Source organism: Brachyhypopomus gauderio, unplaced genomic scaffold (genome assembly GCF_052324685.1).
Source record: "Brachyhypopomus gauderio isolate BG-103 unplaced genomic scaffold, BGAUD_0.2 sc418, whole genome shotgun sequence".
Classification (NCBI taxonomy): Eukaryota; Metazoa; Chordata; class Actinopteri; order Gymnotiformes; family Hypopomidae; genus Brachyhypopomus; species Brachyhypopomus gauderio.
Genome location: NW_027507239.1, coordinates 20,001 through 46,039, shown reverse-complemented (window position 1 = coordinate 46,039; position 26,039 = coordinate 20,001). Strand labels below are relative to the sequence as shown.

The 26,039-nt window shown below is 46.3% G+C and overlaps 10 non-coding genes and 1 pseudogene across 10 annotated transcripts; all 11 read left to right on the top strand.

The window, feature by feature from the left end:
* The first annotated feature begins 5,362 nt into the window (after window positions 1-5,362).
* Window positions 5,363-5,546, top strand: LOC143505890 (U2 spliceosomal RNA). Its single transcript, XR_013128032.1, has one exon. It is a non-coding gene; the product is annotated as a U2 spliceosomal RNA (small nuclear RNA).
* Window positions 5,547-6,140: 594 nt separating this feature from the next.
* Window positions 6,141-6,259, top strand: LOC143505909 (U5 spliceosomal RNA). Its single transcript, XR_013128049.1, has one exon. It is a non-coding gene; the product is annotated as a U5 spliceosomal RNA (small nuclear RNA).
* A 152-nt stretch (window positions 6,260-6,411) lies between these two features.
* LOC143505881 (U2 spliceosomal RNA) lies at window positions 6,412-6,602 on the top strand. The gene has a single exon (XR_013128023.1). It is a non-coding gene; the product is annotated as a U2 spliceosomal RNA (small nuclear RNA).
* Window positions 6,603-7,187: 585 nt separating this feature from the next.
* LOC143505908 (U5 spliceosomal RNA) lies at window positions 7,188-7,306 on the top strand. Its single transcript, XR_013128048.1, has one exon. It is a non-coding gene; the product is annotated as a U5 spliceosomal RNA (small nuclear RNA).
* A 5,901-nt stretch (window positions 7,307-13,207) lies between these two features.
* LOC143505888 (U2 spliceosomal RNA) lies at window positions 13,208-13,391 on the top strand. Its single transcript, XR_013128030.1, has one exon. It is a non-coding gene; the product is annotated as a U2 spliceosomal RNA (small nuclear RNA).
* Window positions 13,392-13,985: 594 nt separating this feature from the next.
* Window positions 13,986-14,104, top strand: LOC143505907 (U5 spliceosomal RNA). The gene has a single exon (XR_013128047.1). It is a non-coding gene; the product is annotated as a U5 spliceosomal RNA (small nuclear RNA).
* A 152-nt stretch (window positions 14,105-14,256) lies between these two features.
* LOC143505880 (U2 spliceosomal RNA) lies at window positions 14,257-14,447 on the top strand. Its single transcript, XR_013128022.1, has one exon. It is a non-coding gene; the product is annotated as a U2 spliceosomal RNA (small nuclear RNA).
* Window positions 14,448-15,032: 585 nt separating this feature from the next.
* LOC143505906 (U5 spliceosomal RNA) lies at window positions 15,033-15,151 on the top strand. Its single transcript, XR_013128046.1, has one exon. It is a non-coding gene; the product is annotated as a U5 spliceosomal RNA (small nuclear RNA).
* A 5,901-nt stretch (window positions 15,152-21,052) lies between these two features.
* Window positions 21,053-21,236, top strand: LOC143505887 (U2 spliceosomal RNA). The gene has a single exon (XR_013128029.1). It is a non-coding gene; the product is annotated as a U2 spliceosomal RNA (small nuclear RNA).
* A 594-nt stretch (window positions 21,237-21,830) lies between these two features.
* Window positions 21,831-21,949, top strand: LOC143505905 (U5 spliceosomal RNA). The gene has a single exon (XR_013128045.1). It is a non-coding gene; the product is annotated as a U5 spliceosomal RNA (small nuclear RNA).
* Window positions 21,950-22,101: 152 nt separating this feature from the next.
* On the top strand, window positions 22,102-22,186 carry LOC143505894 (U2 spliceosomal RNA; annotated as a pseudogene).
* The last annotated feature ends 3,853 nt before the right edge of the window (window positions 22,187-26,039 follow it).

The following is a 26,039-nucleotide window of genomic DNA, read 5'->3' as shown; positions in this document are numbered from 1 at the left end:
GGCAAGATGGGATAACAGCACCATCCAGGCTAGATTTCTCTAGAAAATATGTACAGGGGATTCTTGGGGTCAGCCCCATAGAATTAAATTGTATCATAGCACTACCACAGAACAAGGGTTTTGACATTAGTTTTTGCACTGCTGCCTTGATGAACACATATTGGACTAGAATACAAGAAATGAAAGTACACTTTGAACTGTTTAAAATAGAAAAGTTAACTGACTATACAAAGAAAGTAGTAATGGTTAGAATGTTTAATGAGACAGTGAGTTCGGAAGATATTTGTGCATGGCTTGGAAGATTTTGTACAGTAACAGGGAATGCAACAAAGGAACTGGATGAAGATGGAATTTGGACATGTTCTTGGCGAGTACCAATAAAACTTTGGGAAGACGTAAGTGGGTATATGGGGATGAAGCACTTGCCGCAGACAATGGTGTTGGGGGAAAACAGAGGATATATTTTTTACCCGGGGATGCCCAAAGTTTGTAGAAGGTGTGGGGAGATGGGGCACCTAGCAGAGGTATGCACAAAGGTTTTCTGTGGCAAGTGTAGAGAAACTGGGCACACCTTTGAGAAGTGCCCAAATGGCAGAAGGTGCAATCTCTGTGGAGCAGAAAACCACCTCTTCAGAGACTGCCCGCAATCATTTGCCAACAAACTTAGGAAGACCAAGATGGCCGCCCAGCATGGCGAACAAGGGGACAAGATGGCTGGGGAGAAGAAGCAGGAAGGGGAGGAGCCAAGGGCGGAACCGGCAAGAAAAACTCCACCCCCTCCCCAAGCCCAGGAAAAAACCGAACAGGTAAGAAAGGGGCCGGCCTTTCACAGACAGGAGGGAGGGGGAGGGGAACAGGACAAAGGGGTGGGGCAAAGTAAAGAGGCAAAAGGAGACAAAATGGCGGAGGACAGTGTGGTCACAAATAAAATGGCAGACAAACAAAAAGACCCAGAGGTAAAACCACACTCCGAACAGGGTGAAAAAAGCAGGGAAGAAGGGTGGGTGGGGGAAAATGTTTCTTTTTCTCTTTCTCTCTCACCCCAAATAGTAGGAGAAACAAGCATGCACATTTCAGAGAGTGAACTGGACACTTGGATCCCAAGTGTACAGGTGGGGAAAAGACCGGCGGAATCACCTTTAGCAGAGGAGACAGAGAAAAAACAACGAGCCGCGGCGGAAGAGGAAACTCCTCCATCAGAGAGGTCAGACCCTTGCTGGCCGGGGGGCTCCCCCAACGAGGTGTCCTTTTTACACCTACCAGGGAGGGAGAGAACCTCAACCCCTGACAGAACTGAGGTAGAGTACCCCCCGGTCCTGGACTTCTTCCACCCCAGCAGAAAAACAATGGAGGTGGTTTTAGGAATTGAAGAAGATGACTAGTTTTAATGAGGTTTAATGGGTTTTATTGGATCAAAATATAGTACTTTTGTTATGTCCAGGATGTTGGGGTTTTTCCTTCTTTTAAACGTGCTCATGTCTCTCACAATCGCCACTATAAATGTGAGAAGTGTGAAGGCACCTCTAAGAGCACAGAGTATTCTATCTTTTTTAGAAACAGTTAATGCAGATGTGTTTTTATTACAAGAGTGTGCGATCCCATTTATGAAATCCTACAGAGAGTGGGAGCAGCGCTGGGCTGCAGGTCCCTCCCTCTGGAGCGGATCGCACTACAACAAGGCTGATGGTGTGGCAATTTTAATTAGGAACTCTAGGATAATGGTGAAGGACTGCACCGTGGTGAGGGATGGGCGGGCCCTTTTAGCAAATTTGCATTTTTTAGGGAGGGATTTTAAGGTTTTAAATGTGTATGGTTTTAATGAAAAAGAAGAGAGGTACGAATTGTTTGGGGATTTGCAGCCCCACATGCTGGGGAGGGTCCCTTTGATAGTGGGTGGGGATTTTAACTGTGTTTTAACTGGCAAAGACAGGAAAAACGTTGGAGATGGTTTTAAACTAGATAAAACGTCTGGGAGGTTGACCAACCTGAAAGTGGATTTTAAATTAGTCGACTGTTACCGGACCATGCATCCACAGGAGGAGGGCTTCACCTGGTCGAGTGGTGATGGTTCCCGGGCCTCCAGAATTGACTACATTTTTACACGTGACTGCCCGCCATCAGATGCTAGATTGATCCCCATGTTTTTCTCAGACCACGCCTTACTGTCTTGCACCCTTTCTTTCCCCACAGATGTGACGATAGGGGGAGGGCTGTGGAAGCTAAACTGTTCCCTGTTGCTGGAAGAGGAAGTAAGAGAAGAATACAGGGAGCAGTACAAGCTTTGGCAGTCCCTCCAAGACTTGTACAGTACACGAGCACAATGGTGGGAGATGGTGAAGGGGAGGACCAAGACTTTTTTTAGAAGGGTGGGAAGCTTTAAAAAGAAGAAACAGGAAAGACGCATGTTGGGGCTGCAAAAACGGCTGCAGAGGTATTTTAATTTGGTAAATCATGGGTATGATTTTAAAGAGGAAATAAAGAAAGTAAAGGAAGAGATGATGCTTTTAACAGAGGAGATGAGCAAAAAGTATATAATGACTTGTAAAGAACAGGAATTGGAAGAAGGGGAAAAGTGTACACGGTACTTTTTTAAGAAAACTATGGCCCAGGGCCGGGGGATGACTGAAGTAAAAGATGGGAATAAAAAACAGGATACAAACCATGGGATTATGGGGGTGGTAGAAAGGTTTTATGAAGATTTATATGGTGAAAAACAAACACACAAAACAACAATGGAAGAAGTGACAAATTTATTGGAAAATACAATTAAAGACAAGGAACTTTTAACTACAGATTTTACGACTGAAGAACTACAAAATGTTTTAAAAGGTTTTAAAACAGGGAAGTCCCCGGGAGAGGATGGGCTCCCCGTGGAGTTTTACAAAACCTTTTGGGACATTTTAGTAGGGGACCTTTTATGTATTTTCACAGACTTCCAGACTTCTGACGTTTTACCTGACAGTTTTAGGTCAGGGATAGTGACTCTGTTACACAAAAAAGGGGAAAAATCAGAGATCCGAAATTGGAGACCCATCACACTTTTAAATGTTGATTGTAAGCTTTTTAGTAGAATTTTAGCAAGACGGATGTCATTGGTTTTAGAAGACGTGATCCACCCAGATCAAGTTTGCGCAGTGCCGGGGCGGAGGATCACGGACAACTTGATCCTGATCCGTGACTCCATCTGTTATGTGAGAGACAGAAACATTCGGTTATTAGCATTAAATTTAGATTTCGAAAAAGCTTTCGATCGGGTCTCACACCAGTACCTGTTTCAGGTACTGCAAAAGATGGGGTTCCCGGGGAGGTTTATAGCATGGGTGGGCCTGTTGTATAACGACATCAATAGCAGAATTCTGGTAAATGGGCACCTCTCCAAGGCGATTACTATTCGCTCAGGAGTACGGCAGGGTTGTCCCTTATCCCCGCTCCTGTTCGTCACATGCATGGAACCACTGGCGCAAATCTTGAGAAGGGACCAATGGATCAATGGACTGACTCTGCCAGGGGGACTGACGGTGACATGTTCATTATATATGGACGACGTGACAGTTTTATGCACAGACATGGTGTCGGCCCAGAGGACCCTAGAGGTAACAGAATGGTTTGGGAGGGCCTCTGGAGCCAAACTGAACCGAGACAAGACTGAGGCACAGCTCTTCGGACCATGGACGAACATACCAACTGTTTTAGGGGTAAATTTTAAAGAAACAAATATCAGGATTTTAGGGGTGAAATTTGACCGGGCAGGAGGAGGGAGTGGAAATTGGACAACAACTTTAGGGAAAGTAAGACAGAGACTTGGACTGTGGGGATTACGACAATTGACTCTGGAAGGGAAAATTTTAGTAATAAAAGCAGTGATTTTACCTTTGCTTTTATTACTGTGCTCTGTTTTTAGTCCTCCAAGGAGCTTTCTTTTAGGATTGGACCGGGCAATTTTCTATTTCCTGTGGGGGTCCAAGTGGGAGCGCCTAAGGAGAGAAACAGTAAAGAAGAGGCCTGAAAACGGAGGGAAAGGGCTCCCAGACCCCCACCTGTTTTTAGGCAGCAAATTCGTTGCAGCACATATAGCATACGCAACATCCCCATCCAGGACCAAGACAGCCATTATGGCTCGGTTCTGGATGGGGTCTTATTTGTACAAATTAGGCATTTTAAAACCAGATCTTAGAACACCAGTGTCTTTTAAACTGCCACATGATTACCTTTTTATTAAAAAGTTTTTAACAAAATACAATTTAGAAAAGTGCACGATTCAGGAACTAACGAACGCAAAAACTTTGGTCTCCCTTGTTCAGGACCGCGAGGAGGTGAGCAGAGTGGTGGGGATGACAACGGCGGAGGCTCGAAGAGTGTGGGCAAATGCAGCCCACCCGGCCCTCCGGAACAAACAGAAGGACCTTACCTGGATGGTGGCCCATGAAGTCCTCCCGGTCCGGGCGGTGATGCACTCCCGGGGCATGGGGGCAACGGCAGTGTGCCCACGGCCAGGCTGCGGCCAGCCTGAGACCGTGCGGCACGTCCTTTGGGAGTGCAGCGTGGCCAGGGACCTGTGGGCCGCGATCGGCCCCCTGAAATGCCCAAGCCTGCCAGCAGGGGAGGTCCTCCCGCAAGTTTACCGGGTAGCGGTGAACGGGGTGGGCCAGGGTGTAGAAAAGTTGCCATCAGATGAATTCAAGACACTCTGGCTCGCCCTCACAAGCGTGACGGCCGCACTGTGGACCTCCCGCAACCTGCTGGTGGGGAAGCGCGTCACGGTGCCCCTCCACGCTATGAAAAAGATGGCAACTACAACGCTGCAGGTGGCGCCGGACGTCGCCATTTGGAGGAGGGGGCCGAGGTCACACGCAGGGAGGTCCCTGCCACCACCGACCGGGGCTCCCGCCGACGTTTCCTGAGGGGACATGGATGCCTGAAAGGAGACAGCGGGCACAGGGGAGGACTTCCTCTGGAGACGCACAGGAAGGGGCCTCGACGGAGGGCGGGAGGAGCTGCGGACGTACGCACCTCACCTCCCGGCTGGCGTCATCTCTGCCTTCCTCTCTCTTCGTGGTTCTGGGCAGGGGTTGCAATATATCTGAAAAAGACAATGTACAAAGTAGTGAATCTGACATTGAAAAGGTTTTATGATATTAAACTGTTTTGGACTTTTAAAGGCATTTTAAAATGCTTCTATAATAAAAACCTTTTTATGTACTGTTTTAACAGATGTAAGGATGTGGCTTTTAAAAGTGAAAAGATTGTAAGAATGGTTTTAAAATGCATGACTATTATGTCTTTTAACCATCTTTTTTATCTAATGTGTATGCTGTCTTTTAACATATAAGTGACGTTGTATTTATTGGTGTAAAGTATCAATAAACATTGTCAAAAAAAAAAAAAAAAAAAAATCTGTTCTTATCAGTTTAATATCTGATACGTCCTCTATACGAGGACTTCATATTAAATGGATTTTTAGAACAGGGAGGCGAAACAGGGGCTTGCCCCGTTCGCCCCACGCATCGACCTGGTATTGCAGTACCTCCAGGAACGGTGCACCTTCCTAAGCTTGTGTGAAAAAAAGAGTTTGTTGCTGTTTGGTATGATCAGCCTGTTTTATTTTAATGAATGAATGAATGTATTTATTTATTTATTTGGTGTGTGTGTGTGTGTGTGTGTGTGTGTGTGTGTGTGTGTGTGTGTGTGTGTATATATATATATATATATATATATATATATATATATAATATGTATATATATTTATTGATTTGTCTGTCTGTCTGTCCATGTGAGGGAGCAGCCAAAATGAATAAATAAATAAAACAAAGCAGCTCACTCCACTCCTTAAATAGGCAAGAATGAAGGGGTGAGTGGTCTCTGTCTGTCTGCCTGCAATTGTCAGCTGGTCACAAATGCAGTGAGAGCGGAGGCCACTCCCCTTTCGGCTGTTTGCAGTTTTCCCTCCGTTTTTGTTCTTTTTTTTTTTTTTTTTTTTTTTTTTTTGAAATTGTTCCTGTTTTCTCTCTCTCTCTCATTGCCTGCCAGCCCTGTTGTTTGCAACAAGCAAGCCACAGCCTCGCAGGCTCCTCCCTTGTTACCGCGAACAAACGAGCTAGGCTCTTTGTTGGCGTGGCGGGACGCCTGAGCGTACACGGCTATAGCTCGGGTTTCTCTTCATTCACGCACAAATCTTTCGCCTTTTACTAAAGATTTCCGTGGAGGGGAACGTCAAAGAGTCAAAGTGATTTTTTGGAGCGCTCTGCCTCCGGGCGGGGCCGCAACAATCCGTACAACGAGAATGTATAAACTTAGGGCGGGGGCTGGGAGTGGCTCGGTGGGTGTCTGGAAGAGGGGGGAAGGGCGGGTATGCCACGGAGGAGGCCTCCCTGCCTGCGAGGCCGGTGCCCGGTCCAGCGCCCATTTCAGGTTATCGCTTCTCGGCCTTTTGGCTAAGATCAAGTGTAGTATCTGTTCTTATCAGTTTAATATCTGATACGTCCTCTATACGAGGACTTCATATTAAATGGATTTTTAGAACAGGGAGGCGAAACAGGGGCTTGCCCCGTTCGCCCCACGCATCGACCTGGTATTGCAGTACCTCCAGGAACGGTGCACCTTCCTAAGCTTGTGTGAAAAAAAGAGTTTGTTGCTGTTTGGTATGATCAGCCTGTTTTATTTTAATGAATGAATGAATGTATTTATTTATTTATTTGGTGTGTGTGTGTGTGTGTGTGTGTGTGTGTGTGTGTGTGTGTGTGTGTGTATATATATATATATATATATATATATATATAATATGTATATATATTTATTGATTTGTCTGTCTGTCTGTCCATGTGAGGGAGCAGCCAAAATGAATAAATAAATAAAACAAAGCAGCTCACTCCACTCCTTAAATAGGCAAGAATGAAGGGGTGAGTGGTCTCTGTCTGTCTGCCTGCAATTGTCAGCTGGTCACAAATGCAGTGAGAGCGGAGGCCACTCCCCTTTCGGCTGTTTGCAGTTTTCCCTCCGTTTTTGTTCTTTTTTTTTTTTTTTTTTTTTTTTTTTGAAATTGTTCCTGTTTTCTCTCTCTCTCTCATTGCCTGCCAGCCCTGTTGTTTGCAACAAGCAAGCCACAGCCTCGCAGGCTCCTCCCTTGTTACCGCGAACAAACGAGCTAGGCTCTTTGTTGGCGTGGCGGGACGCCTGAGCGTACACGGCTATAGCTCGGGTTTCTCTTCATTCACGCACAAATCTTTCGCCTTTTACTAAAGATTTCCGTGGAGGGGAACGTCAAAGAGTCAAAGTGATTTTTTGGAGCGCTCTGCCTCCGGGCGGGGCCGCAACAATCCGTACAACGAGAATGTATAAACTTAGGGCGGGGGCTGGGAGTGGCTCGGTGGGTGTCTGGAAGAGGGGGGAAGGGCGGGTATGCCACGGAGGAGGCCTCCCTGCCTGCGAGGCCGGTGCCCGGTCCAGCGCCCATTTCAGGTTATCGCTTCTCGGCCTTTTGGCTAAGATCAAGAGGACGAGACTGGGATCGACCTTTGGAGCGGAAGGCGGTTTGCTGAAAGCTACAAAGGACAACTTTTCTTCTACACGGTTAGTGTGGCTATCTTCACGGTTCAAAAAGCAAGGTAAGTGGATTTTAGAACTGTTTTAGGAAACCCTTTTATTTTAAGGTTTAAACTAAAATTTGTTCTTAAATCCGCTTTTAGACTTGTTTTGAACCTTTTTACAACTTTTATACTGATTTTAGCTATTTATTGAACTATTTATTGAATTTTTAGTGTAAAAGTTAAAGTGGTGGTGCCTCCACCATGTCGGCTGCCCGTGCCGGCATTAGGAGGCACCACAGTGTGCGCTTCGCCTTCATCCCACGGCAAGATGGGATAACAGCACCATCCAGGCTAGATTTCTCTAGAAAATATGTACAGGGGATTCTTGGGGTCAGCCCCATAGAATTAAATTGTATCATAGCACTACCACAGAACAAGGGTTTTGACATTAGTTTTTGCACTGCTGCCTTGATGAACACATATTGGACTAGAATACAAGAAATGAAAGTACACTTTGAACTGTTTAAAATAGAAAAGTTAACTGACTATACAAAGAAAGTAGTAATGGTTAGAATGTTTAATGAGACAGTGAGTTCGGAAGATATTTGTGCATGGCTTGGAAGATTTTGTACAGTAACAGGGAATGCAACAAAGGAACTGGATGAAGATGGAATTTGGACATGTTCTTGGCGAGTACCAATAAAACTTTGGGAAGACGTAAGTGGGTATATGGGGATGAAGCACTTGCCGCAGACAATGGTGTTGGGGGAAAACAGAGGATATATTTTTTACCCGGGGATGCCCAAAGTTTGTAGAAGGTGTGGGGAGATGGGGCACCTAGCAGAGGTATGCACAAAGGTTTTCTGTGGCAAGTGTAGAGAAACTGGGCACACCTTTGAGAAGTGCCCAAATGGCAGAAGGTGCAATCTCTGTGGAGCAGAAAACCACCTCTTCAGAGACTGCCCGCAATCATTTGCCAACAAACTTAGGAAGACCAAGATGGCCGCCCAGCATGGCGAACAAGGGGACAAGATGGCTGGGGAGAAGAAGCAGGAAGGGGAGGAGCCAAGGGCGGAACCGGCAAGAAAAACTCCACCCCCTCCCCAAGCCCAGGAAAAAACCGAACAGGTAAGAAAGGGGCCGGCCTTTCACAGACAGGAGGGAGGGGGAGGGGAACAGGACAAAGGGGTGGGGCAAAGTAAAGAGGCAAAAGGAGACAAAATGGCGGAGGACAGTGTGGTCACAAATAAAATGGCAGACAAACAAAAAGACCCAGAGGTAAAACCACACTCCGAACAGGGTGAAAAAAGCAGGGAAGAAGGGTGGGTGGGGGAAAATGTTTCTTTTTCTCTTTCTCTCTCACCCCAAATAGTAGGAGAAACAAGCATGCACATTTCAGAGAGTGAACTGGACACTTGGATCCCAAGTGTACAGGTGGGGAAAAGACCGGCGGAATCACCTTTAGCAGAGGAGACAGAGAAAAAACAACGAGCCGCGGCGGAAGAGGAAACTCCTCCATCAGAGAGGTCAGACCCTTGCTGGCCGGGGGGCTCCCCCAACGAGGTGTCCTTTTTACACCTACCAGGGAGGGAGAGAACCTCAACCCCTGACAGAACTGAGGTAGAGTACCCCCCGGTCCTGGACTTCTTCCACCCCAGCAGAAAAACAATGGAGGTGGTTTTAGGAATTGAAGAAGATGACTAGTTTTAATGAGGTTTAATGGGTTTTATTGGATCAAAATATAGTACTTTTGTTATGTCCAGGATGTTGGGGTTTTTCCTTCTTTTAAACGTGCTCATGTCTCTCACAATCGCCACTATAAATGTGAGAAGTGTGAAGGCACCTCTAAGAGCACAGAGTATTCTATCTTTTTTAGAAACAGTTAATGCAGATGTGTTTTTATTACAAGAGTGTGCGATCCCATTTATGAAATCCTACAGAGAGTGGGAGCAGCGCTGGGCTGCAGGTCCCTCCCTCTGGAGCGGATCGCACTACAACAAGGCTGATGGTGTGGCAATTTTAATTAGGAACTCTAGGATAATGGTGAAGGACTGCACCGTGGTGAGGGATGGGCGGGCCCTTTTAGCAAATTTGCATTTTTTAGGGAGGGATTTTAAGGTTTTAAATGTGTATGGTTTTAATGAAAAAGAAGAGAGGTACGAATTGTTTGGGGATTTGCAGCCCCACATGCTGGGGAGGGTCCCTTTGATAGTGGGTGGGGATTTTAACTGTGTTTTAACTGGCAAAGACAGGAAAAACGTTGGAGATGGTTTTAAACTAGATAAAACGTCTGGGAGGTTGACCAACCTGAAAGTGGATTTTAAATTAGTCGACTGTTACCGGACCATGCATCCACAGGAGGAGGGCTTCACCTGGTCGAGTGGTGATGGTTCCCGGGCCTCCAGAATTGACTACATTTTTACACGTGACTGCCCGCCATCAGATGCTAGATTGATCCCCATGTTTTTCTCAGACCACGCCTTACTGTCTTGCACCCTTTCTTTCCCCACAGATGTGACGATAGGGGGAGGGCTGTGGAAGCTAAACTGTTCCCTGTTGCTGGAAGAGGAAGTAAGAGAAGAATACAGGGAGCAGTACAAGCTTTGGCAGTCCCTCCAAGACTTGTACAGTACACGAGCACAATGGTGGGAGATGGTGAAGGGGAGGACCAAGACTTTTTTTAGAAGGGTGGGAAGCTTTAAAAAGAAGAAACAGGAAAGACGCATGTTGGGGCTGCAAAAACGGCTGCAGAGGTATTTTAATTTGGTAAATCATGGGTATGATTTTAAAGAGGAAATAAAGAAAGTAAAGGAAGAGATGATGCTTTTAACAGAGGAGATGAGCAAAAAGTATATAATGACTTGTAAAGAACAGGAATTGGAAGAAGGGGAAAAGTGTACACGGTACTTTTTTAAGAAAACTATGGCCCAGGGCCGGGGGATGACTGAAGTAAAAGATGGGAATAAAAAACAGGATACAAACCATGGGATTATGGGGGTGGTAGAAAGGTTTTATGAAGATTTATATGGTGAAAAACAAACACACAAAACAACAATGGAAGAAGTGACAAATTTATTGGAAAATACAATTAAAGACAAGGAACTTTTAACTACAGATTTTACGACTGAAGAACTACAAAATGTTTTAAAAGGTTTTAAAACAGGGAAGTCCCCGGGAGAGGATGGGCTCCCCGTGGAGTTTTACAAAACCTTTTGGGACATTTTAGTAGGGGACCTTTTATGTATTTTCACAGACTTCCAGACTTCTGACGTTTTACCTGACAGTTTTAGGTCAGGGATAGTGACTCTGTTACACAAAAAAGGGGAAAAATCAGAGATCCGAAATTGGAGACCCATCACACTTTTAAATGTTGATTGTAAGCTTTTTAGTAGAATTTTAGCAAGACGGATGTCATTGGTTTTAGAAGACGTGATCCACCCAGATCAAGTTTGCGCAGTGCCGGGGCGGAGGATCACGGACAACTTGATCCTGATCCGTGACTCCATCTGTTATGTGAGAGACAGAAACATTCGGTTATTAGCATTAAATTTAGATTTCGAAAAAGCTTTCGATCGGGTCTCACACCAGTACCTGTTTCAGGTACTGCAAAAGATGGGGTTCCCGGGGAGGTTTATAGCATGGGTGGGCCTGTTGTATAACGACATCAATAGCAGAATTCTGGTAAATGGGCACCTCTCCAAGGCGATTACTATTCGCTCAGGAGTACGGCAGGGTTGTCCCTTATCCCCGCTCCTGTTCGTCACATGCATGGAACCACTGGCGCAAATCTTGAGAAGGGACCAATGGATCAATGGACTGACTCTGCCAGGGGGACTGACGGTGACATGTTCATTATATATGGACGACGTGACAGTTTTATGCACAGACATGGTGTCGGCCCAGAGGACCCTAGAGGTAACAGAATGGTTTGGGAGGGCCTCTGGAGCCAAACTGAACCGAGACAAGACTGAGGCACAGCTCTTCGGACCATGGACGAACATACCAACTGTTTTAGGGGTAAATTTTAAAGAAACAAATATCAGGATTTTAGGGGTGAAATTTGACCGGGCAGGAGGAGGGAGTGGAAATTGGACAACAACTTTAGGGAAAGTAAGACAGAGACTTGGACTGTGGGGATTACGACAATTGACTCTGGAAGGGAAAATTTTAGTAATAAAAGCAGTGATTTTACCTTTGCTTTTATTACTGTGCTCTGTTTTTAGTCCTCCAAGGAGCTTTCTTTTAGGATTGGACCGGGCAATTTTCTATTTCCTGTGGGGGTCCAAGTGGGAGCGCCTAAGGAGAGAAACAGTAAAGAAGAGGCCTGAAAACGGAGGGAAAGGGCTCCCAGACCCCCACCTGTTTTTAGGCAGCAAATTCGTTGCAGCACATATAGCATACGCAACATCCCCATCCAGGACCAAGACAGCCATTATGGCTCGGTTCTGGATGGGGTCTTATTTGTACAAATTAGGCATTTTAAAACCAGATCTTAGAACACCAGTGTCTTTTAAACTGCCACATGATTACCTTTTTATTAAAAAGTTTTTAACAAAATACAATTTAGAAAAGTGCACGATTCAGGAACTAACGAACGCAAAAACTTTGGTCTCCCTTGTTCAGGACCGCGAGGAGGTGAGCAGAGTGGTGGGGATGACAACGGCGGAGGCTCGAAGAGTGTGGGCAAATGCAGCCCACCCGGCCCTCCGGAACAAACAGAAGGACCTTACCTGGATGGTGGCCCATGAAGTCCTCCCGGTCCGGGCGGTGATGCACTCCCGGGGCATGGGGGCAACGGCAGTGTGCCCACGGCCAGGCTGCGGCCAGCCTGAGACCGTGCGGCACGTCCTTTGGGAGTGCAGCGTGGCCAGGGACCTGTGGGCCGCGATCGGCCCCCTGAAATGCCCAAGCCTGCCAGCAGGGGAGGTCCTCCCGCAAGTTTACCGGGTAGCGGTGAACGGGGTGGGCCAGGGTGTAGAAAAGTTGCCATCAGATGAATTCAAGACACTCTGGCTCGCCCTCACAAGCGTGACGGCCGCACTGTGGACCTCCCGCAACCTGCTGGTGGGGAAGCGCGTCACGGTGCCCCTCCACGCTATGAAAAAGATGGCAACTACAACGCTGCAGGTGGCGCCGGACGTCGCCATTTGGAGGAGGGGGCCGAGGTCACACGCAGGGAGGTCCCTGCCACCACCGACCGGGGCTCCCGCCGACGTTTCCTGAGGGGACATGGATGCCTGAAAGGAGACAGCGGGCACAGGGGAGGACTTCCTCTGGAGACGCACAGGAAGGGGCCTCGACGGAGGGCGGGAGGAGCTGCGGACGTACGCACCTCACCTCCCGGCTGGCGTCATCTCTGCCTTCCTCTCTCTTCGTGGTTCTGGGCAGGGGTTGCAATATATCTGAAAAAGACAATGTACAAAGTAGTGAATCTGACATTGAAAAGGTTTTATGATATTAAACTGTTTTGGACTTTTAAAGGCATTTTAAAATGCTTCTATAATAAAAACCTTTTTATGTACTGTTTTAACAGATGTAAGGATGTGGCTTTTAAAAGTGAAAAGATTGTAAGAATGGTTTTAAAATGCATGACTATTATGTCTTTTAACCATCTTTTTTATCTAATGTGTATGCTGTCTTTTAACATATAAGTGACGTTGTATTTATTGGTGTAAAGTATCAATAAACATTGTCAAAAAAAAAAAAAAAAAAAAATCTGTTCTTATCAGTTTAATATCTGATACGTCCTCTATACGAGGACTTCATATTAAATGGATTTTTAGAACAGGGAGGCGAAACAGGGGCTTGCCCCGTTCGCCCCACGCATCGACCTGGTATTGCAGTACCTCCAGGAACGGTGCACCTTCCTAAGCTTGTGTGAAAAAAAGAGTTTGTTGCTGTTTGGTATGATCAGCCTGTTTTATTTTAATGAATGAATGAATGTATTTATTTATTTATTTGGTGTGTGTGTGTGTGTGTGTGTGTGTGTGTGTGTGTGTGTGTGTGTGTGTGTATATATATATATATATATATATATATATATATATATAATATGTATATATATTTATTGATTTGTCTGTCTGTCTGTCCATGTGAGGGAGCAGCCAAAATGAATAAATAAATAAAACAAAGCAGCTCACTCCACTCCTTAAATAGGCAAGAATGAAGGGGTGAGTGGTCTCTGTCTGTCTGCCTGCAATTGTCAGCTGGTCACAAATGCAGTGAGAGCGGAGGCCACTCCCCTTTCGGCTGTTTGCAGTTTTCCCTCCGTTTTTGTTCTTTTTTTTTTTTTTTTTTTTTTTTTTTTGAAATTGTTCCTGTTTTCTCTCTCTCTCTCATTGCCTGCCAGCCCTGTTGTTTGCAACAAGCAAGCCACAGCCTCGCAGGCTCCTCCCTTGTTACCGCGAACAAACGAGCTAGGCTCTTTGTTGGCGTGGCGGGACGCCTGAGCGTACACGGCTATAGCTCGGGTTTCTCTTCATTCACGCACAAATCTTTCGCCTTTTACTAAAGATTTCCGTGGAGGGGAACGTCAAAGAGTCAAAGTGATTTTTTGGAGCGCTCTGCCTCCGGGCGGGGCCGCAACAATCCGTACAACGAGAATGTATAAACTTAGGGCGGGGGCTGGGAGTGGCTCGGTGGGTGTCTGGAAGAGGGGGGAAGGGCGGGTATGCCACGGAGGAGGCCTCCCTGCCTGCGAGGCCGGTGCCCGGTCCAGCGCCCATTTCAGGTTATCGCTTCTCGGCCTTTTGGCTAAGATCAAGTGTAGTATCTGTTCTTATCAGTTTAATATCTGATACGTCCTCTATACGAGGACTTCATATTAAATGGATTTTTAGAACAGGGAGGCGAAACAGGGGCTTGCCCCGTTCGCCCCACGCATCGACCTGGTATTGCAGTACCTCCAGGAACGGTGCACCTTCCTAAGCTTGTGTGAAAAAAAGAGTTTGTTGCTGTTTGGTATGATCAGCCTGTTTTATTTTAATGAATGAATGAATGTATTTATTTATTTATTTGGTGTGTGTGTGTGTGTGTGTGTGTGTGTGTGTGTGTGTGTGTGTGTGTGTATATATATATATATATATATATATATATATAATATGTATATATATTTATTGATTTGTCTGTCTGTCTGTCCATGTGAGGGAGCAGCCAAAATGAATAAATAAATAAAACAAAGCAGCTCACTCCACTCCTTAAATAGGCAAGAATGAAGGGGTGAGTGGTCTCTGTCTGTCTGCCTGCAATTGTCAGCTGGTCACAAATGCAGTGAGAGCGGAGGCCACTCCCCTTTCGGCTGTTTGCAGTTTTCCCTCCGTTTTTGTTCTTTTTTTTTTTTTTTTTTTTTTTTTTTGAAATTGTTCCTGTTTTCTCTCTCTCTCTCATTGCCTGCCAGCCCTGTTGTTTGCAACAAGCAAGCCACAGCCTCGCAGGCTCCTCCCTTGTTACCGCGAACAAACGAGCTAGGCTCTTTGTTGGCGTGGCGGGACGCCTGAGCGTACACGGCTATAGCTCGGGTTTCTCTTCATTCACGCACAAATCTTTCGCCTTTTACTAAAGATTTCCGTGGAGGGGAACGTCAAAGAGTCAAAGTGATTTTTTGGAGCGCTCTGCCTCCGGGCGGGGCCGCAACAATCCGTACAACGAGAATGTATAAACTTAGGGCGGGGGCTGGGAGTGGCTCGGTGGGTGTCTGGAAGAGGGGGGAAGGGCGGGTATGCCACGGAGGAGGCCTCCCTGCCTGCGAGGCCGGTGCCCGGTCCAGCGCCCATTTCAGGTTATCGCTTCTCGGCCTTTTGGCTAAGATCAAGAGGACGAGACTGGGATCGACCTTTGGAGCGGAAGGCGGTTTGCTGAAAGCTACAAAGGACAACTTTTCTTCTACACGGTTAGTGTGGCTATCTTCACGGTTCAAAAAGCAAGGTAAGTGGATTTTAGAACTGTTTTAGGAAACCCTTTTATTTTAAGGTTTAAACTAAAATTTGTTCTTAAATCCGCTTTTAGACTTGTTTTGAACCTTTTTACAACTTTTATACTGATTTTAGCTATTTATTGAACTATTTATTGAATTTTTAGTGTAAAAGTTAAAGTGGTGGTGCCTCCACCATGTCGGCTGCCCGTGCCGGCATTAGGAGGCACCACAGTGTGCGCTTCGCCTTCATCCCACGGCAAGATGGGATAACAGCACCATCCAGGCTAGATTTCTCTAGAAAATATGTACAGGGGATTCTTGGGGTCAGCCCCATAGAATTAAATTGTATCATAGCACTACCACAGAACAAGGGTTTTGACATTAGTTTTTGCACTGCTGCCTTGATGAACACATATTGGACTAGAATACAAGAAATGAAAGTACACTTTGAACTGTTTAAAATAGAAAAGTTAACTGACTATACAAAGAAAGTAGTAATGGTTAGAATGTTTAATGAGACAGTGAGTTCGGAAGATATTTGTGCATGGCTTGGAAGATTTTGTACAGTAACAGGGAATGCAACAAAGGAACTGGATGAAGATGGAATTTGGACATGTTCTTGGCGAGTACCAATAAAACTTTGGGAAGACGTAAGTGGGTATATGGGGATGAAGCACTTGCCGCAGACAATGGTGTTGGGGGAAAACAGAGGATATATTTTTTACCCGGGGATGCCCAAAGTTTGTAGAAGGTGTGGGGAGATGGGGCACCTAGCAGAGGTATGCACAAAGGTTTTCTGTGGCAAGTGTAGAGAAACTGGGCACACCTTTGAGAAGTGCCCAAATGGCAGAAGGTGCAATCTCTGTGGAGCAGAAAACCACCTCTTCAGAGACTGCCCGCAATCATTTGCCAACAAACTTAGGAAGACCAAGATGGCCGCCCAGCATGGCGAACAAGGGGACAAGATGGCTGGGGAGAAGAAGCAGGAAGGGGAGGAGCCAAGGGCGGAACCGGCAAGAAAAACTCCACCCCCTCCCCAAGCCCAGGAAAAAACCGAACAGGTAAGAAAGGGGCCGGCCTTTCACAGACAGGAGGGAGGGGGAGGGGAACAGGACAAAGGGGTGGGGCAAAGTAAAGAGGCAAAAGGAGACAAAATGGCGGAGGACAGTGTGGTCACAAATAAAATGGCAGACAAACAAAAAGACCCAGAGGTAAAACCACACTCCGAACAGGGTGAAAAAAGCAGGGAAGAAGGGTGGGTGGGGGAAAATGTTTCTTTTTCTCTTTCTCTCTCACCCCAAATAGTAGGAGAAACAAGCATGCACATTTCAGAGAGTGAACTGGACACTTGGATCCCAAGTGTACAGGTGGGGAAAAGACCGGCGGAATCACCTTTAGCAGAGGAGACAGAGAAAAAACAACGAGCCGCGGCGGAAGAGGAAACTCCTCCATCAGAGAGGTCAGACCCTTGCTGGCCGGGGGGCTCCCCCAACGAGGTGTCCTTTTTACACCTACCAGGGAGGGAGAGAACCTCAACCCCTGACAGAACTGAGGTAGAGTACCCCCCGGTCCTGGACTTCTTCCACCCCAGCAGAAAAACAATGGAGGTGGTTTTAGGAATTGAAGAAGATGACTAGTTTTAATGAGGTTTAATGGGTTTTATTGGATCAAAATATAGTACTTTTGTTATGTCCAGGATGTTGGGGTTTTTCCTTCTTTTAAACGTGCTCATGTCTCTCACAATCGCCACTATAAATGTGAGAAGTGTGAAGGCACCTCTAAGAGCACAGAGTATTCTATCTTTTTTAGAAACAGTTAATGCAGATGTGTTTTTATTACAAGAGTGTGCGATCCCATTTATGAAATCCTACAGAGAGTGGGAGCAGCGCTGGGCTGCAGGTCCCTCCCTCTGGAGCGGATCGCACTACAACAAGGCTGATGGTGTGGCAATTTTAATTAGGAACTCTAGGATAATGGTGAAGGACTGCACCGTGGTGAGGGATGGGCGGGCCCTTTTAGCAAATTTGCATTTTTTAGGGAGGGATTTTAAGGTTTTAAATGTGTATGGTTTTAATGAAAAAGAAGAGAGGTACGAATTGTTTGGGGATTTGCAGCCCCACATGCTGGGGAGGGTCCCTTTGATAGTGGGTGGGGATTTTAACTGTGTTTTAACTGGCAAAGACAGGAAAAACGTTGGAGATGGTTTTAAACTAGATAAAACGTCTGGGAGGTTGACCAACCTGAAAGTGGATTTTAAATTAGTCGACTGTTACCGGACCATGCATCCACAGGAGGAGGGCTTCACCTGGTCGAGTGGTGATGGTTCCCGGGCCTCCAGAATTGACTACATTTTTACACGTGACTGCCCGCCATCAGATGCTAGATTGATCCCCATGTTTTTCTCAGACCACGCCTTACTGTCTTGCACCCTTTCTTTCCCCACAGATGTGACGATAGGGGGAGGGCTGTGGAAGCTAAACTGTTCCCTGTTGCTGGAAGAGGAAGTAAGAGAAGAATACAGGGAGCAGTACAAGCTTTGGCAGTCCCTCCAAGACTTGTACAGTACACGAGCACAATGGTGGGAGATGGTGAAGGGGAGGACCAAGACTTTTTTTAGAAGGGTGGGAAGCTTTAAAAAGAAGAAACAGGAAAGACGCATGTTGGGGCTGCAAAAACGGCTGCAGAGGTATTTTAATTTGGTAAATCATGGGTATGATTTTAAAGAGGAAATAAAGAAAGTAAAGGAAGAGATGATGCTTTTAACAGAGGAGATGAGCAAAAAGTATATAATGACTTGTAAAGAACAGGAATTGGAAGAAGGGGAAAAGTGTACACGGTACTTTTTTAAGAAAACTATGGCCCAGGGCCGGGGGATGACTGAAGTAAAAGATGGGAATAAAAAACAGGATACAAACCATGGGATTATGGGGGTGGTAGAAAGGTTTTATGAAGATTTATATGGTGAAAAACAAACACACAAAACAACAATGGAAGAAGTGACAAATTTATTGGAAAATACAATTAAAGACAAGGAACTTTTAACTACAGATTTTACGACTGAAGAACTACAAAATGTTTTAAAAGGTTTTAAAACAGGGAAGTCCCCGGGAGAGGATGGGCTCCCCGTGGAGTTTTACAAAACCTTTTGGGACATTTTAGTAGGGGACCTTTTATGTATTTTCACAGACTTCCAGACTTCTGACGTTTTACCTGACAGTTTTAGGTCAGGGATAGTGACTCTGTTACACAAAAAAGGGGAAAAATCAGAGATCCGAAATTGGAGACCCATCACACTTTTAAATGTTGATTGTAAGCTTTTTAGTAGAATTTTAGCAAGACGGATGTCATTGGTTTTAGAAGACGTGATCCACCCAGATCAAGTTTGCGCAGTGCCGGGGCGGAGGATCACGGACAACTTGATCCTGATCCGTGACTCCATCTGTTATGTGAGAGACAGAAACATTCGGTTATTAGCATTAAATTTAGATTTCGAAAAAGCTTTCGATCGGGTCTCACACCAGTACCTGTTTCAGGTACTGCAAAAGATGGGGTTCCCGGGGAGGTTTATAGCATGGGTGGGCCTGTTGTATAACGACATCAATAGCAGAATTCTGGTAAATGGGCACCTCTCCAAGGCGATTACTATTCGCTCAGGAGTACGGCAGGGTTGTCCCTTATCCCCGCTCCTGTTCGTCACATGCATGGAACCACTGGCGCAAATCTTGAGAAGGGACCAATGGATCAATGGACTGACTCTGCCAGGGGGACTGACGGTGACATGTTCATTATATATGGACGACGTGACAGTTTTATGCACAGACATGGTGTCGGCCCAGAGGACCCTAGAGGTAACAGAATGGTTTGGGAGGGCCTCTGGAGCCAAACTGAACCGAGACAAGACTGAGGCACAGCTCTTCGGACCATGGACGAACATACCAACTGTTTTAGGGGTAAATTTTAAAGAAACAAATATCAGGATTTTAGGGGTGAAATTTGACCGGGCAGGAGGAGGGAGTGGAAATTGGACAACAACTTTAGGGAAAGTAAGACAGAGACTTGGACTGTGGGGATTACGACAATTGACTCTGGAAGGGAAAATTTTAGTAATAAAAGCAGTGATTTTACCTTTGCTTTTATTACTGTGCTCTGTTTTTAGTCCTCCAAGGAGCTTTCTTTTAGGATTGGACCGGGCAATTTTCTATTTCCTGTGGGGGTCCAAGTGGGAGCGCCTAAGGAGAGAAACAGTAAAGAAGAGGCCTGAAAACGGAGGGAAAGGGCTCCCAGACCCCCACCTGTTTTTAGGCAGCAAATTCGTTGCAGCACATATAGCATACGCAACATCCCCATCCAGGACCAAGACAGCCATTATGGCTCGGTTCTGGATGGGGTCTTATTTGTACAAATTAGGCATTTTAAAACCAGATCTTAGAACACCAGTGTCTTTTAAACTGCCACATGATTACCTTTTTATTAAAAAGTTTTTAACAAAATACAATTTAGAAAAGTGCACGATTCAGGAACTAACGAACGCAAAAACTTTGGTCTCCCTTGTTCAGGACCGCGAGGAGGTGAGCAGAGTGGTGGGGATGACAACGGCGGAGGCTCGAAGAGTGTGGGCAAATGCAGCCCACCCGGCCCTCCGGAACAAACAGAAGGACCTTACCTGGATGGTGGCCCATGAAGTCCTCCCGGTCCGGGCGGTGATGCACTCCCGGGGCATGGGGGCAACGGCAGTGTGCCCACGGCCAGGCTGCGGCCAGCCTGAGACCGTGCGGCACGTCCTTTGGGAGTGCAGCGTGGCCAGGGACCTGTGGGCCGCGATCGGCCCCCTGAAATGCCCAAGCCTGCCAGCAGGGGAGGTCCTCCCGCAAGTTTACCGGGTAGCGGTGAACGGGGTGGGCCAGGGTGTAGAAAAGTTGCCATCAGATGAATTCAAGACACTCTGGCTCGCCCTCACAAGCGTGACGGCCGCACTGTGGACCTCCCGCAACCTGCTGGTGGGGAAGCGCGTCACGGTGCCCCTCCACGCTATGAAAAAGATGGCAACTACAACGCTGCAGGTGGCGCCGGACGTCGCCATTTGGAGGAGGGGGCCGAGGTCACACGCAGGGAGGTCCCTGCCACCACCGACCGGGGCTCCCGCCGACGTTTCCTGAGGGGACATGGATGCCTGAAAGGAGACAGCGGGCACAGGGGAGGACTTCCTCTGGAGACGCACAGGAAGGGGCCTCGACGGAGGGCGGGAGGAGCTGCGGACGTACGCACCTCACCTCCCGGCTGGCGTCATCTCTGCCTTCCTCTCTCTTCGTGGTTCTGGGCAGGGGTTGCAATATATCTGAAAAAGACAATGTACAAAGTAGTGAATCTGACATTGAAAAGGTTTTATGATATTAAACTGTTTTGGACTTTTAAAGGCATTTTAAAATGCTTCTATAATAAAAACCTTTTTATGTACTGTTTTAACAGATGTAAGGATGTGGCTTTTAAAAGTGAAAAGATTGTAAGAATGGTTTTAAAATGCATGACTATTATGTCTTTTAACCATCTTTTTTATCTAATGTGTATGCTGTCTTTTAACATATAAGTGACGTTGTATTTATTGGTGTAAAGTATCAATAAACATTGTCAAAAAAAAAAAAAAAAAAAAATCTGTTCTTATCAGTTTAATATCTGATACGTCCTCTATACGAGGACTTCATATTAAATGGATTTTTAGAACAGGGAGGCGAAACAGGGGCTTGCCCCGTTCGCCCCACGCATCGACCTGGTATTGCAGTACCTCCAGGAACGGTGCACCTTCCTAAGCTTGTGTGAAAAAAAGAGTTTGTTGCTGTTTGGTATGATCAGCCTGTTTTATTTTAATGAATGAATGAATGTATTTATTTATTTATTTGGTGTGTGTGTGTGTGTGTGTGTGTGTGTGTGTGTGTGTGTGTGTGTGTGTGTATATATATATATATATATATATATATATATATATATAATATGTATATATATTTATTGATTTGTCTGTCTGTCTGTCCATGTGAGGGAGCAGCCAAAATGAATAAATAAATAAAACAAAGCAGCTCACTCCACTCCTTAAATAGGCAAGAATGAAGGGGTGAGTGGTCTCTGTCTGTCTGCCTGCAATTGTCAGCTGGTCACAAATGCAGTGAGAGCGGAGGCCACTCCCCTTTCGGCTGTTTGCAGTTTTCCCTCCGTTTTTGTTCTTTTTTTTTTTTTTTTTTTTTTTTTTTTGAAATTGTTCCTGTTTTCTCTCTCTCTCTCATTGCCTGCCAGCCCTGTTGTTTGCAACAAGCAAGCCACAGCCTCGCAGGCTCCTCCCTTGTTACCGCGAACAAACGAGCTAGGCTCTTTGTTGGCGTGGCGGGACGCCTGAGCGTACACGGCTATAGCTCGGGTTTCTCTTCATTCACGCACAAATCTTTCGCCTTTTACTAAAGATTTCCGTGGAGGGGAACGTCAAAGAGTCAAAGTGATTTTTTGGAGCGCTCTGCCTCCGGGCGGGGCCGCAACAATCCGTACAACGAGAATGTATAAACTTAGGGCGGGGGCTGGGAGTGGCTCGGTGGGTGTCTGGAAGAGGGGGGAAGGGCGGGTATGCCACGGAGGAGGCCTCCCTGCCTGCGAGGCCGGTGCCCGGTCCAGCGCCCATTTCAGGTTATCGCTTCTCGGCCTTTTGGCTAAGATCAAGTGTAGTATCTGTTCTTATCAGTGAAATGCGGCAGTTTTGTGGTTTGGTCCTCCTTGGCGTTGCCAGTCGTGTCTCAGCCTCTGTACATGCCCGTCAGAATCTCCATCTGAAAAGCAAGAAGAACACACCATTATTAATCATGGGAAATAGTCTTACCTTGTGGGTTACTTTACTCAACATCATTATGACACTTACCATATCCACAATCAATGTAAGAAGCATTAGATCGCTGTTAAGAGCTGAAAACATTTTACAGTTTTTAAGTAAAGAGAAGGCTGACATTATTTTACTACAGGAATGTGCCTTACCATATATGAAATCATACAGGCAGTGGGAAGAAAAGTGGCGGGTGGGGCAATCAGTATGGAGTGGCTCAAATGCAAACAAGGCAGATGGAGTGGCCATTTTAGTGAAAAACCCTGACCTAATCATACAAGAGGTGACCATTATACAAGAAGGGCGAATCATGCTAATGGTTTTAAGTTTTTTAGGCACAGTTTTCAAGGTCTTAAACATATATGGTTTTACAGAAAAACATGAGAGACATGAACAGCTAGAAACATTACAGATGCATTTAGTAGGGAATATGCCGCTAATAGTGGGAGGGGATTTTAACTGCATATTAGAGGAAACAGGAAGACTGAGAAAAGGGACAGACGTTAAATTGGATAAAACATCACGGTGTTTAAAGGGGATTTTAACTGATTTTAAATTGGTAGACAGTTTTAAAAGTACAAGGCCACGCGATCCCGGGTTTACATGGAGAAGCCCGGATGGCACTAGGGCTTCCCGAATTGATTATGTTTTCATAAGAGGGTGTAAGGTTATGGAGGCATCAATAACACCTGTCTTTTTCTCTGACCATGCTCTTTTGAGGAGTGCACTCACACTAGGGGATGGTGGGTTAAGAGGGACGGGCACATGGAAACTAAATTGCACAGCTTTGGCAGAGAAGACAGTACAGGCAGAGTTTAGAGAAGAATATGAGTCTTGGAAGTCACTACAAGACCTGTGTGATACAAAGTTAGAATGGTGGATTATGGTGAAACAAAAAGCGGCAGAGTTTTTCCAAAGAGTGGGGCGACGCCAAAAAGTAAAGGAACGCCGGCAAATGGCTGGCTTACAAAAGCGCCTCCAGCGATATTTTAACCTGGTTAATAATGGGCACGATTTTAGCATGGAAATAGAAGAAGTGAAGAAGGAAATGCGTGAGTTGGCAACGGCACAAAGCAAAGGGATTATTTTAAGGGCAAAGGCAGAAAAGCTTGAATCTGATGAGAAATGTACTAGATTCTTTTTTAAGCGGGTGATGGAAAAAAACACACCTCTAACGGAGTTACACACGGACAATGGTAAAAAGATAAGCGGAATGGAAAACATAATGACAGCAGTGGAGGATTTTTATACAAATCTATATGCCGCTGAGCCAATAAATTATAATGTAATGAGAGAAGTGTTAGGTAAGATGACATCGCGAATTGCAAATGCAGACACGTTAGTGAAGGACATCACAGAATTGGAGCTAGATAATAGCATGAAAAGCTTTAAAGCTGGCAAAACGCCGGGAGCAGACGGATTGCCATGCGAATTTTATAGGACATTCTGGGATATTTTAAAACAGGACATTTTAGAGGTATTTAGAGAACTGGATAACTTAACTGAACTGCCAAGGGCTTTCACAGAGGGTCTTGTAACGCTTTTATTTAAGAAAGGGGATAGAAAAAATTTGAAAAACTGGAGACCGATCACTCTTTTAAATGTGGATCTTAAACTTTTTAGCAAAATTTTAGCATTACGCATGTCTACTGTTTTAAAGGATTTTATTCACCCAGACCAGGCGTGTGCAGTACCAGGAAGGAGGATCACCGATGGCCTAATACTGATCAGAGACACCATCTGTCATGCGAGGGACAGACAAATGAGGCTCATAGTGTTAAATCTGGATTTCGAAAAAGCGTTTGATCGGGTCTCGCACCAGTACCTGTTACAGGTACTGCAAAAAGTGGGCTTTCCTGGGAGGCTGATAAAATGGGTGGGATTACTGTACAACGACATAACTAGCAGGATTATGGTAAACGGGAGACCATCAAAAGCGATAAATTTAAATCGCGGTGTCCGTCAGGGCTGCCCGTTATCCTCCTTGCTGTATGTTGCCTGCATCGAACCACTCGCACAGATCTTAAGACAAGATGCCTGGATAAAAGGCATGCATATACCGGGAGGGGAGGGACAGGAATCACGATGTGTGCTTTACATGGATGATGTAAACGTACTATGTACAAACACACACTCTGTACAAAGGGTATTTGAACTGACTGATTGGTTTGGCAAAGCTTCAGGGGCGAAATTGAACAGGAGTAAATCTATAGCAAAGATGTTTGGGCCATGGGGGAAGGAAAAATTGCAGGGTGTGGAAGTACATGTGCAGCGGGCAGACATCAAGATCCTTGGGGTATACTTTGATGAGGAGGTCAAGGGGACAGGCAATTGGGCCGGACTTTTAAGTAAGGCCAGACAAAAGCTGGGCCTGTGGTCCCTCCGACATTTGACATGGGAAGGGAAAATATTGATCATAAAAGCAGTGATTCTACCCTTGTTTTTACTAACATCTGCTGTTTTTATGCCTCCGAGAGCAGTGATCTTAGCAATGGAACGTGCCATGTTTTACTTTTTATGGGGATCCAAATGGGAACGTCTAAGAAGAGAAGTGGTGAAACGAAGACCGGAGAATGGTGGGAAAGGGGTGCCTGATTTTTATCTGTTTTTAGGTAGCTGCTTCATAGCCACACATTTTAAGTATGCAACAAGCGAGAGCAAAACTGGAGCATGGGTAAAATTCCATCTGGGAACATACCTACGCCGCTTGAAATTGGTTAATGTAGACCTGCGAACACCTGTGAGTTTTAATTTGGTAAAGTGCTATGCTTTTATCCCACGCTTCATGCAAAACTTCAAACTGGAAGGGGAAGCCAGACAAGTACTGACTAACCACAAAGCCATCCTATCTTGTGTACAGGGACGGGAGCCGGTGCTGCGGGTCCAGGGACTCGGGGAGGCCGAGTCCAGGGTGGTGTGGCGCAATGCCGCACACCCTGCTCTCCTCAACGCCCACAAGGACCTGTCATGGATGGCTGCCCATGAGATCCTCCCGGCGAGGGCCGTGATGCACTCCCGAGGCATGGCCAGGAACCCCATCTGCCCGCGGCCCGGGTGTGGCGCGCCCGAGACCGTGAGGCACGCGCTCTGGGAGTGCAGCGCAGCCCGAGATCTCTGGTCAATAACCGGCACCCTGTGGTGCCCGAGCCTGCCAGCAGGTGCGGACCCCATGCTGGATTACTGGAAAGCAGTAAACGGGGTGGGCTGGGGCCGACACGTGACACCAGCCGTGTTTGAGATGCTCTGGCCCACCTTAAACAGCATTAAAGACGCCATCTGGGCCGCAAGGAACCTGCTGGTGGGGAAGCGGTTGGAGCTGCCACTCCGGGGCAAAAAGACACTGGTGGAAGCCCGACAGCGAACGTATGCAGCCCGCCGCCATTCGGAGGGGGGTGCCGGGACCAGCTAGGGAAGATCAAGGGCTGCCACGGTCCTCGCTGCTTGCCGACGCACCCCAGACCACCTGGAGGAGCAGCGAGCCATGGTTTAAGAGGATCTCCGCTGGGCGGCCAGGGGGCAGGCCCAGGGACGGGAGAGTGGGCGGAGACTCGCGGGGCCGGCGTCCCGTCCCCTCCCCCTTTAGGAATGGCATTTGCATCTTATGTTTTCTGTTGGGCTTACTGCAAAGCATGCATGGGGGGTAAATGTGTATACATAACCTCAGGATGGGGAAGGCCACATGGAGCGTGGGATGAGTGTACAGCAAGGCAGATAAATGCATATGTAGGCAAATGGAAAACATGCCCATTGT